Consider the following 12,989-nt stretch of genomic DNA (forward strand, 5'->3'; position numbering starts at 1 on the left):
CAAGTAGGATTCATCTCTGGGATGCAAGGATGGTTCAATACACAGAAATCAATAAATGTTATTCACCACATCAATAGACTTAAAGATAAGAACCATATGATCATCTTGATAGATGCAGAAAAAGCATTCAACAAAGTACAACATCCCTTTATGTTCAAAACACTAGGAAAACTAGGGGTAACAGAAACTTACCTCAACATTGTAAAAGCTATATATGCTAAGCCTCAGGCTAGCATCATTCTAAATGGAGAAAAACTGAAGGCATTCCCTCTAAAATATGGAACAAGACAGGGATGCCCTCTCTCACCACTTCTATTCAATTTAGTTCTTGAAATAATAGCCAGAGCAATTAGACAGACGAAAGAAATTAAAGGCATACAAATAGGAAAAGAAGAACTTAAATTATCACTATTTGCGGATGATATGATAATATACCTAACAGACCCAAAAGGGTCTACAAAGAAACTGCTAGAGTTAATAAATGAATTCAGCAAAGTGGCAGGATATAAAATCAACACGAATAAATCAAAGGCATTCCTGTATATCAGCAACAAATCTTCTGAACTGGAAATGAGGAAAACCACTCCATTCACAATATCCTCAAAGAAAATAAAATACTTGGGAATCAACCTAACAAAAGAGGTGAAAGATTTATACAATGAAAACTACAGAACCCTAAAGAGAGAGATAGAAGAAGATCTTAGAAGATGGAAAAATATACCTTGTTCATGGATAGGCAGAACTAACATCATCAAAATGGCGATATTACCCAAAGTTCTATACAGGTTTAATGCGATGCCAATCAAAATCCCAAAGGCATTTCTTGTAGAAATAGATAAAGCAATCATGAAATTCATATGGAAAGACAATATACCCAGAATAGCAAAAGAAATTCTAAGCAGGAAGTGTGAATCTGGAGGTATAGCGATACCAGATTTCAAACTTTACTACAGAGCAATAGTAACAAAAACAGCATGGTACTGGTACCAAAACAGGTAAGTGGACCAATGGTACAGAATAGAGGACACAGAAACCAATCCACAAAATTACAACTTTCTTATATTTGATAAAGGGCCTAAAAGCATGCAATGGAGGAAGGATAGCATCTTCAACAAATGGTGCTGGGAAAACTGGAAATCCATATGCAACAAAATGAAGCTGAACCCCTTTCTCTCACCATGCACAAAAGGTAACTCAAAAAGGATCAAACAGCTTGATATCAAATCAGAGACTCTGCACCTGATAGAAGAAAAAGTTGGCTCCTATCTACATATTGTGGGGTCGGACTCCAAATTCCTTAATAGAACGCCCATAGCACAAGAGTTAATAACAAGAATCAACAAATGGGACTTACTTAAACTAAAAAGTTTTTTCTCAGCAAGAGAAACAATAAGAGAGGTAAATAGGGAGCCTACATTCTGGGAACAAATTTTTACCCCTCACACTTCAGATAGAGCCCTAATATCCAGAATATACAAAGAACTCAAAAAATTAGACAATAAGATAACAAATAACCCAATCAACAAATGGGCCAAGGACCTGAACAGACACTTCTCAGAGGAGGACATACAATCAATCAACAAGTACATGAAAAAATGCTCACCATCTCTAGCAGTCAGAGAAATGCAAATCAAAACCACCCTAAGATACCATCTCACTCCAGTAAGATTGGCAGCCATTATGAAGTCGAACAACAATAAGTGCTGGTGAGGATGTGGGGAAAAGGGTCCACTTGTACATTGCTGGTGGGACTGCAAATTGGTGTGGCCAATTTGGAAAGCAGTTTGGAGATTTCTGGGAAAGATGGGAATGGAACCACCATTTGACCCAGCTGTTGCCCTTCTCGGACTATTCCCTGAGGACCTTAAAAGAGCATAGTATAGGGATACTGCCACATCAATGATCATAGCAGCATAATTCACAATAGCTAGACTGTGGAACCAACCCAGATGCCCTTCAGTAGATGAATGGATTAAAAAATGTGGCATTTATACACAATGGAGTATTACACAGCACTGAAAAATGTCAAAATCATGGAATTTGCAGGGAAATGGATGGCATTAGAGCAGATTATGCTAAGTGAAGCTACCAATCCTTAAAAAACAAATGCCAAATATCTCCTTTGATATAAGGAGAGCAACTAAGAACGGAGCAGGGAGGAAGAGCATGAGGAAAAGATTAACATTAAACAGAGACGAGTGGGGGGAAGAAAAGGGAGAGAGAAGGGAAATTGTATGGAAATGGAAGGAGACCCTCAATGTTACACTGTAGCTGAGCAATAAATATTCAAAGCAAAATTATTAAAAAATTCCTTTTATAGTAGAATCAAACATTAAATACATAGCAAAAAAACTTCCAAATGTGTCTTGTAAGCCGAAAATACTATAGAAAATGTGTAAAAGAATAAATAGGCATCAACTATTTATTGATAAGATTAATGTTGCTGAAATGGTAAAATGCAAGTTGATTTAAATACCAATGTAAACCTTACCAAAATTCCCACATTCCATTTTGAAAAAGATTTAATAGTAAGCCTAAAGTGAATATGGAAGTTCAGTCAACCTCAAATACCAAATATAGTTTTTTCCAAGAAAAATATAAAGCACAAAATTGGAAGACTCACACCTCCCAATTTTAAAGCTCAGTATAAAGTTTCAGTACTCAAAAAATTGAATCCCTATTCCTCACCCTGTTCAAAATCAATTCAAAAGGAGTAAAAGACCTGACTGTGAAACTACAAAATAAACAAGGGAAAGCAATTTAAGACTCTGGTAAGGACAACAAATGTTTTAGACACAATTTTTAAATCACACAATAAATAAATAAATAAGGCATTAAACTAAAATTCTGATGTACATAAAAGAAAAAAAAGTACAATCCCTATAAAATGGCAGAAAATCTTTGCCCAGTACGCATTTGATACAAGCTTCATATTTAGAATATGTAAAGAACAAAAAAAATTATAACACCAAACAATCAAAAACTAAGTAATGCCATTCAAGTGGGCAAATGAAGTAGACAGTTTTCAAAAGAAGAAACAAAAAGTTCCAGTAAACATATAGAAAAATGTTCCATATATTAGACTTCAGGAAAATGCAAATCAAAAATACAATGAAGAAGGCTGGGGAAATAGCTCAGTTGGTAGAGTGCTTGCCTTTCATGTGCAAGGCCCTGGGTTCAGGCCCCAGAACCACAAGAAAAAAAAATACATGAGGTATCACCACACCCCAGTCAGAATGTATAACTTAGAAAAGTGACAAACAGCGATGTGGATGTGGAGAAAAATCAACACTTATGCACGGGTGTGTAGCCGATATGGAAAACTTTGCATATTACTCAAAAAAGTAACAATAGCTGGGATCATGGCACACAACTTATCCCATATATTTACGAAGCTAAAGGAGGAGGACTACAAGTTTAAGGCCAGCTTGTGCAAGTTCAGGGTCAAACAGTGCAAAACCCTGTCTCCAATAAAAAAAAAATGCTGGGGGACCAGGAATGGTGATAAATATCATGGGTCATTCAGAGGGGCTTCCCACATGTCCATCCTTCTTTCTTTGAAAAAGCAGGTGATGGGTCATTATTTTGAGTCCCTGAATTCTTCTTCATCTGGGACAAAATCCTACAATTACAACACAAGAGAGAATTAGTAGCAATGAGAACAATACAATGATATACCATGCAGAGTGTTTAAGAATGTTTCCAGGGATAAGCTGTTTAATTCTTTAAGTATTTGATCAGCTAAAGAAGTAGGATCTGAAAAATCAATCTTACTTTTCTGTATATCTTGAATCTGATGATGCAGCTCCAAAAGATCCAAGTTGTTATCATTATTCTGCCAAATATCCAACAAATGGTTTTGAACCTTCTCCCAATACCATTAAGAAGCATTGCATTTGGCAGCAGTAACACACACATACTTAAAGCTAGCATGACATTTAAGTCTTTCCTTGAATTTCGAAGCGGAAAGTTCATTACCTATATTCATGACAGCAGCCTCTAAGGCATTTAGCTTGGTCTCAATCCTTTCATCAACATTTATTTGATTGTGAAGAGCCTTGGAAGTATTCTGAGCCAAATTATTAAGAAAATTTGCATGTTGAATATTTGAGATATAGAAACCGAAGCTGTGACCACAGGAGCAATAAAATAAACCAAGGGAAGAACTCCCACTATTATGAGCCCAAGAGCACACTTAGATGTCACTAGCTGGGTGTGTATTTGTTATAAGACTTGAAAACCAGCATCAGCCTACCATGGTTCTGAAATATTTTCTGGTAATAAGACAAAAGAGGGCTGATGATGCTAAGGGCCATTACCAAGTAGAAATGACGCATCAAAATTTCCTTGCTAGCGTACCCCATGTTAATTGTGGTAATGCTGGCATATCTTTGCTGATGGTGTCACCAGTGACGCAATTTTTCCAAAGGAGCCATCAATTGGCTTGGTGTCGTGGCATTTCTGTATCCTCCTCCCTTCTACTAGTGATGGTCTAAAATTTGGGGGCCAACAGAGGTGAGGCAAGAACCTCACCCCCCCACTGGCACCAAGGATATTTGGGGGCCAACAGAGGTGAGGCAAGAAACCTCACCCCCCCCACTGGTGCATAGGCCTTTCCACAAGCTTGGCTGAATGCTGGACCGGTAGTCAGTGACGGGTTGATCTGATTGCAGTGGATTCAACCTAAGACAGGAGGCTGACGCCTAAAGGTCAGTTTTCCCATGACGGGTAAGAACCATATGTTGAATTGGACAACCTACCAGGCACGGTCCTTAAGCCACATTGCTTATTGTTTAATTAATCAGAAGGGGTTATTAGGAAAAAGGCCACAACAAGAGGCTGTTACTAACTCCGTTTTATTACCAGAGGGCGTAATTCAACCAACAGCCCCACCGATGGAAACAGCTGAGTGGCCCTCAAACCCCGTAGTTGATAAGTGGGATCCTGAGACAGGACCTCAAAGATTAGCATGCCCTGTACTTGAACAGGTAGGAGGGCAGCGAATTCACCGTGCTTTAGATTTTAAAACAGTGAAGCAGTTAAAGGAGGCTGTAACAACCTACGGTCCCCAAGCTCCCTTCACGGTAAGCATGGTCGAATCCATTATTAACTTGGACATGACGCCAGCAGATTGGGCAAGCATGTGTAAATCTGTGCTAAATGGAGGACAATATTTGTTATGGAAAGTTGCCAATGAGGAATTTTGCACGGAGACAGCTAGGCGAAATGCAGCAGCCGGTTACCCTCAAAGAAATCTAGAAATGCTTTTAGGAAAAGGACCTTATGAGGGTCAATGGCAACAAATTGAATATGATCCTGCTGTATATGCACAAATTGCTGTAGACGCAGTTAGGGCATGGAAGACTTTACAAGGACATGGAGATTCACAAGGTCAGCTATCTAAGGTAATACAGAGACCTAATGAACCTTACGCTGACTTTGTAGATAGGCTTATTCAAACAGCCGCCAAAATTTTTGGGGATACAGATCAAGCAATGCCATTAATAAAACAACTTGCTTATGACCAAGCGAATCGTTGCTGCAGAGAGGTTATTAGACCATGGAGACACGAAGACTTAAATACATATATTAAACTATGTAGAGATATTAATGAACAAGGGCAAGTCTTGGCAGCTGCAGTACAACAGGCTTTAGATGCCAGGCCAGAAACATGCTATAATTGCGAACAAACAGGACATTTTAAAAGGAGTTGCCCTATAAGAGGAGGTTTTAACACAACTAGAAATCAAAGGAATAGAATACCGGGTATTTGCCCACGATGCCGTAGAGGGAGACATTGGGCTAATGAATGCCGTTCTCAAACCACCATAGAAGGTACTCCATTATCAAAAAACGGACAAGGATCAGGTATTTACCCACAATATCGTGGAGAAAGGCATCAGGCTTCATTGCCAAAAAACAGAGTGAGGGGCCCAATGCTCCGGGGCCCAAAACCACAAATATACGGGGCAGTGGAGGAACCCAGCAACACCATCAGGGTGGTGCCCAGGACAGACTGTCCATTAAATCCCTCATCAGACAAACCCGAGGGAGCGCAGGGTTGGACATCTGTGCCTCTGCCAGAGCAGTATTAACTCCAGAGATGGGAGTTCAAATCATTCCCACAGGAGTAAAAGGACCTCTTCCCCAAGGAACAGTAGGCTTATTATTGGGACATAGTTCATCTACATTAAAAGGACTTATGATAAGTCCTGGGGTAATTGATCCCGATTATGTAGGTGAAATAAAAATTATAGCTAGTTCTCCAGGAGGTATATCAGTAATTTCACCTGGAGATAGAATAGCACAGTTGTTAATAATACCCAGCCTACATAATAAGTTCTCTAGTCATAATGTAGAAAGAGGTTCTAAGGGATTAGGCTCCACAGGTGTAGATTGGGCTATGTTGTCTTTAAATTTAGATTCTCGCCTGATGCTAAAACTAAATATTCAAGGGCACGAGTTTAATGGGCTACTGGACACAGGTGCTGACCTTAGCATTATATCTCGTCGAGAATGGCCAAAACATTGGCCATTACAACAAGCCATTCAAACGCTTCGAGGCCTAGGAGTGGCTACTAATCCCCATAGAAGTTCTATGGTATTAGATTGGAAGGATCCTGAAGGATGTGAAGGAACTATACAGCCATATGTTTTGGATCACCTTCCTATTAATTTATGGGGACGAGATGTCCTGGATCAACTAGGTTTGATGTTAACAAATAACATCAATTCTAATGCGCCCACTACTAGGGCAAGACAAGGTGTTAAGAAAGAAAAAAGATTAGGAAAACAAGAACAAGGTTTAGCAGCACCAGTCCAATTAGATCTAGGAACAGACAGACATGGGTCGGATTTTCAGAAAGGGCCACTGAGACAATCAAAATTACTTGGAAATCAGAAAGACCAGTGTGGGTTCCTCAGTGGCCCTTGACTAAAGAAAAGATACAAGTAGCCCATGATCTGGTCAAACAACAATTAGCGGAAGGACATTTACAACCTTCCGTATCTCCCCATAATACTCCCCTTTTTGTCATCAAAAAGAAATCGGGTAAATGGAGATTATTGCAAGATTTAAGAGCCATTAATAATGAGATGGTTATTATGGGACCTGCTCAATCAGGGATTCCTCAATTGTCTGCTTTACCAAAAACCTGGCATGTTTTATCTATAGATATTAAAGATTGGTTTTTTTCGATTCCAATTCATCCCGAGGATAATCCACGTTTTGCATTTACTATCCCTGCATTAAATCATGAAGGTCCTGATGAGAGATATGAGTGGAAAGTACTCCCTCAAGGTATGGCTAACAGTCCAACTATGTGTCAAATCTATGTAAATAAAGCAATCCAGCCACTTAGAAATCAAAATCCTGAACTAAAAATATTTCACTATATGGATGATGTATTATTAGCCCATAAAGATAAAAACATATTGCTGGAATGTTATGCCACACTTACGAACTTATTAAAAAATTATAATCTAGAGATAGGAATAGATAAAGTACAATTAAATTTTCCAATTAATTATTTAGAATTTCTATTATCCTCAACCATGGTCCGTCCACCGAAAATTCAAATACGAGTAGATCAACTCAAATCACTCAACGATTTTCAAAAGTTATTGGGAGACATAAATTGGATAAGGCCTTATCTAGGCATACCAACAGGAGAGTTGGGACCTTTATTTGATATTCTAAAGGGTCCATCAGATCCTAATTCACCCCGAATGTTAACTCCTAAAGCTAGAAAGGCATTAAAAATTATTGAAACTTATATGGAAAATATGCATTTAGATAGAATTGATATAAGTTTGCCTTTATTATTTATTGTACTACCAACAAAAAATATTCCTACAGGAGTATTTTGGCAAGAAGGTCCATTATTATGGATACATTTATCTTATTCTCCTAACACTATTCTTACTAGGTATCCTGAGGCTGTAGGACAATTAATACTCAAAGGAATAAGAGCAGCAAAGGGAGTGTTTGGAATTTCTCCCAATAAAATTATTACTCCATATACTATGGATCAAATTGATGAGTTAGCTAGTGAGTTAAATACTTGGGCAATAATCTTGTGTAAATCTAATGTTTCATTTGATAATCATTTGCCATCGAATCCTTTGTTGTCTTTTTGGTCTAAGCATCCTGTAATTTTTCCTAAAATGACAAGGAAAACACCTATCATGAATGCTCCAAATATATTCACTGATGGGTCTAATAATGGTACAGCAGCCGTAGTTACCCCTGATCAAACTTTTACATTTTTAGTACCCAAACAATCAGCTCAAAAGGTAGAGCTTAATGCAGTTTTACAAGCTTTTGTGATGTTCAAAGATTCTGTATTTAATTTATTTTCTGATAGTCAATATATAGTTAATGCTATTAATTCCCTTGAAGATGCTGGTAGGATTTCCCCTTCCTTTACTGTTTTTTCTTTGTTTTCCACTATACAAAGTCTAATATGGGACAGAAAAGATCCATTCTTTATAGGACATATTAGGGCACATACAGGATTGCCTGGAGCCCTTAGTTTGGGCAATGATTTAGCAGATAAAACTACACATGACGTACATATTTTCTCTACATTAGAAGAAGCTACAAATTTTCATAAAAGGTTTCATGTCAATGCTAATACTTTACAAAAGCGTTTTAAAATAACTAAGGAACAAGCCAGGCATATAATAAAACAATGTCAAAATTGTGTGACCTTTCTACCACAAGTTTATCTTGGAGTCAATCCTAGAGGACTGATACCTAACCATATTTGGCAGATGGATGTCACACACTTGCCAGAATTTGGAAAATTAAAATATTTACATGTTACAGTTGATACTTCTTCTGGATTTTTGATGGGCTCCCTTCATGCTGGAGAAAAAACTAAAGATGTTATAGCTCATTGCTTACAAAATTTTGCCACTGTGGGTGTTCCTAAACAGTTAAAAACTGATAACGGTCCTGGTTATACTTCTGCCTCTTTTAAACAATTTTGCTCATCATTCGGTATTACTCATATAACAGGAATCCCATACAATCCACAGGGACAAGGTATAGTTGAAAGAGCTCATCAAACTATTAAAACGTACCTATTAAAGCAAAAAGAGGGAATTGGTAAGGGGTATATATCCCCCAAAGATAAACTTAAAATAACCCTTTTTACTCTAAACTTTTAAAATTTGGATTTATCAGGACTTAGTGCTGCGGAAAGACATATGTATCCAAAAAATGTACATAAGCCTAAGGTACTTTGGAAAGATGTTCTAACAGGACAATGGAAAGGTCCTGATCCAGTTATTGTCTGGAATCGGGGTTCCGTCTGTGTTTTTCCACAGGGAGAACAGCAGCCGATTTGGATTCCAGAGAGATTAACTAAAGCAATTTCTACAGAAAAAGAAGATGATTTGACTAAATCCATAACAGCTGATATCCAGAGCTCCAGCTTGGCTATTCTTACATCTGCGACAGTGATTAACCATGGTGCTTTTTTCAATATCTATTTTATTATTGCATTTTTCCCACATCGTAAAGTTCTATTTTATTTTTGAGCTCATACAAACCTAGGTTAATGTTTTTCTGATCAGTTTTATTTTTTGACTGTGTTTTATTTTTTGACTGTGGAGTTTTTAAACATTGCAATGGAGATTTCACCTAGGTAAAACTACAAGGCCTTTATTGTCTTATGTGTTGTATGTTATGTGTGCACATTTCTGTTTTGTGTTGTATGTCTGTATGTGTGTATGTCCATATTTCATATTTGAGGAGCGCTCATGAAATAATGGATCCAAATTTTTTTTTATTATTCACGTGATTTAAATGGTTTAATTTAAATTAGGTAAACAGCTGTTAATGATTATTTTTAAAGGTGGTTAACAGATCTGTTTGCTTACTAATTTAAATTAGGTAAACAGCTGTTAAGGATTGTTTTTTAAGGAGGTTAACAGATCTGTTAGTTTACTTTCACCTTTCCTTTTCATTATATTTAATAATTCTGTTCAGGATAATGTCTCTTTAGCATCATTGCCAGAATTCCCATCTCCATCCCAGTGCCGGTGAAGACTAAGATAAAACCAAACTACAGCTTCTATGATAGTCATCACAGTAAACTGCATAAACTGATGCATCAATGAAATTAACTCAACAAGTAATGCTCAATCAAGGACTCGATTTACTTTGGGAGGAAATGGACATATTGATAGACTCCTCCGATTTGAACTGCCTGCAGAACTTGCCTGGACTATATATCAGTTGCATGCATTGTGAAATATCTGATGCAGCAAATTGTGGTACTGCTGGCATATCTTTGCTGATGGTGTCACCAGTGATGCAATTTCCTTGCCAGCGCACCCCATGTTAATTGTGGTAATGCTGGCATATCTTTGCTGATGGTGTCACCAGTGACGCAATTTTTCCAAAGGAGCCGTCAATTGGCTTGGTGTCGTGGCATTTCTGTATCCTCCTCCCTTCTACTAGTGATGGTCTAAAATTTGGGGGCCAACAGAGGTGAGGCAAGAACCTCACCCCCCCACTGGCACCAAGGATATTTGGGGGCCAACAGAGGTGAGGCAAGAAACCTCACCCCCCCACTGGTGCATAGGCCTTTCCACAAGCTTGGCTGAATGCTGGACCGGTAGTCAGTGACGGGTTGATCTGATTGCAGTGGATTCAACCTAAGACAGGAGGCTGACGCCTAAAGGTCAGTTTTCCCATGACGGGTAAGAACCATATGTTGAATTGGACAACCTACCAGGCACGGTCCTTAAGCCACATTGCTTGTTGTTTAATTAATCAGAAGGGGGGAGATGCTGAGGGCCATTACCAAGTAGAAATGACGCATCAAAATTTCCTTGCTAGCGTATCCCATGTTAATGATTTCGCTGTTGACATTGTATGTAAGGTGACCTTGCTCAAAGACCAAGGCGGATCCGGGTTTAGAGCTGATCAGGTTTGAGGAAGTATCCCGGTCCTTGGGTTAAGGGCGTTCCCAGTTTAAGACCTTGGATTTTAGGGAAGTTCGATGTTGAGGATTATTGCTGCTGGAATTAGGGCGTTCCTGCTGCCTAAGCTCCTGTTGAACTCTCGTGAGATTCAGAGCATTTTGGGAAATAAGCCTCGTGGAGTAGGTGAATTGGGTGGCAGGAGAACTGGGATTGCGAGAGAACGTGTGTGGAGGCCGGTATGAGTTCGGGAATAAAGATTTGCTGTTTGAATCTACAAAGCTGTGTGGTGGCTCGTGATTCTGTGCCCAGCCAAGACTGTGGCATGATGAAGTATCATCGTTCCTTTTTCTCTATAATGTCTGGTGATACAATTAGTTAAATTACATTTATTACATGTTACAAGATATCTATCATCTTCCATTATTAACTTTTACATTTCCAGTAATTGAAGAGTAAGGAGACTGAATACAGGCCTTTGAGCCATAGCAAGAATCTTCCTTCTAATACTTGCTTACAAAGTCTGGTAAAGGTTTGTCAGTAAAATGTAAGAATTATGAGGCAGCAATTAAGCACCAAGCATCTTTCTGAATGCCACATTCTCTGAAGGTCATGATGTCAATAAGTATGGAGACTCCTTGCAAAACCAGCATGGAACCACCATTTGACCCAGTGATCCCTCTCCTGGGACTATACCCAAAGGACTTAAAAACAGCATACTACAGGGACACAGCCACATTAAGATTTATACCAGCACAATTCACAATAGCTAAACTACAGAACCAACCTTGATGTCCTTCAACAGATGAATGGATAAATAAAATGTGATTTTATATATATTACCCCCACCAATCGAATATTACTTAGATTTAAAGATAAATGAAACTATGGCATTCGGTGGTAAATGGATGGTGTTGAAGAATATCAGGTTAAATGAAATAAGCCCCCCCCCAAACACATACACATACACACACACACACACACACACACACACACACACACAAACACAAAGACCAAATGTTCTCTCTGATTAGTGTATGCTAATTCACAATGAGGGGTGGGGAAGAATAGTTACTTTAGATTAAGTAGAGAGGAGTGCAGGGAGGGGAGGGGTTATGGGGATAGGAAGGATAGTAGAATGAAACAGACATTACATATAACATAATATATGTGAGTTCTAAACCACTCAACAAGGGAGGGGGATAGAATAGAAATTCAGTGGATTAGACAAAGTTGTAATGAAGGGAAGAAAAGGGAAATAGGAATACAGACGACAGTCGGATGAATCAAACACAACTATTCTGTGTTCATATATGATTACACCACCAGTGAAGGTCCCCACTATGTACACCTGAAGAATGGAATGCTAACTAAAATGAGTTTTACTCCATGTATAATATGTCAAAATTTGCTCTCTTGTCATGTATACCTAAAGAGAGTAAGAAATTTTAAAAATGATAAGGGAAAAATTATATACAGAGAAGGTTTGTGAGTGAAAATCTCTTCAAAAGATGCTAACATCATTAAGGTTAAATAAAATTATAAAAGACTACCTTGAGCCCATAAAAATAATAAACAATGGTAAATAGAGTTGCCCAAGTCAGTCTGTGTAACTATGTATTATCACAGAATTTTTTGTTTACAACTCTATTTGATTTAAAAAGCAGCACAAGAGAAATACTTACAAGCTGAGCAGAGAGGAAATATTACATAGCAGTGTTATGAATACTATGAATAATGCTGTGAGCCCTCAAAGAAAGCATTCTCAGTTTTCTTCCCCATGCAATAAAAAAATCATGCAGTTGAAAGATACACTAGTTACGGATTAGATAACACACACATGTGTTTCTGACATTAAGCATGTGGGCAGCTGCTCAACTTGGCAGGTCAGATCCAATAGATAAGGAAGACACTCTCTTCACACAAGACAGTGTTTCCTTGAGTAATACTATGAAAGCAAGAGAGAAAGCAAAAGTAACAAAAACTCCCAACACTGAACCTATGTACTAGGGAGTCCCAAACAGCTTTTCAGGGTCCTGAATGGGAAGTCATGG

Source organism: Spermophilus citellus (assembly GCF_964194105.1).
Source record: "Spermophilus citellus genome assembly, contig: SCAFFOLD_184, whole genome shotgun sequence".
Taxonomy (NCBI): Eukaryota; Metazoa; Chordata; class Mammalia; order Rodentia; family Sciuridae; genus Spermophilus; species Spermophilus citellus.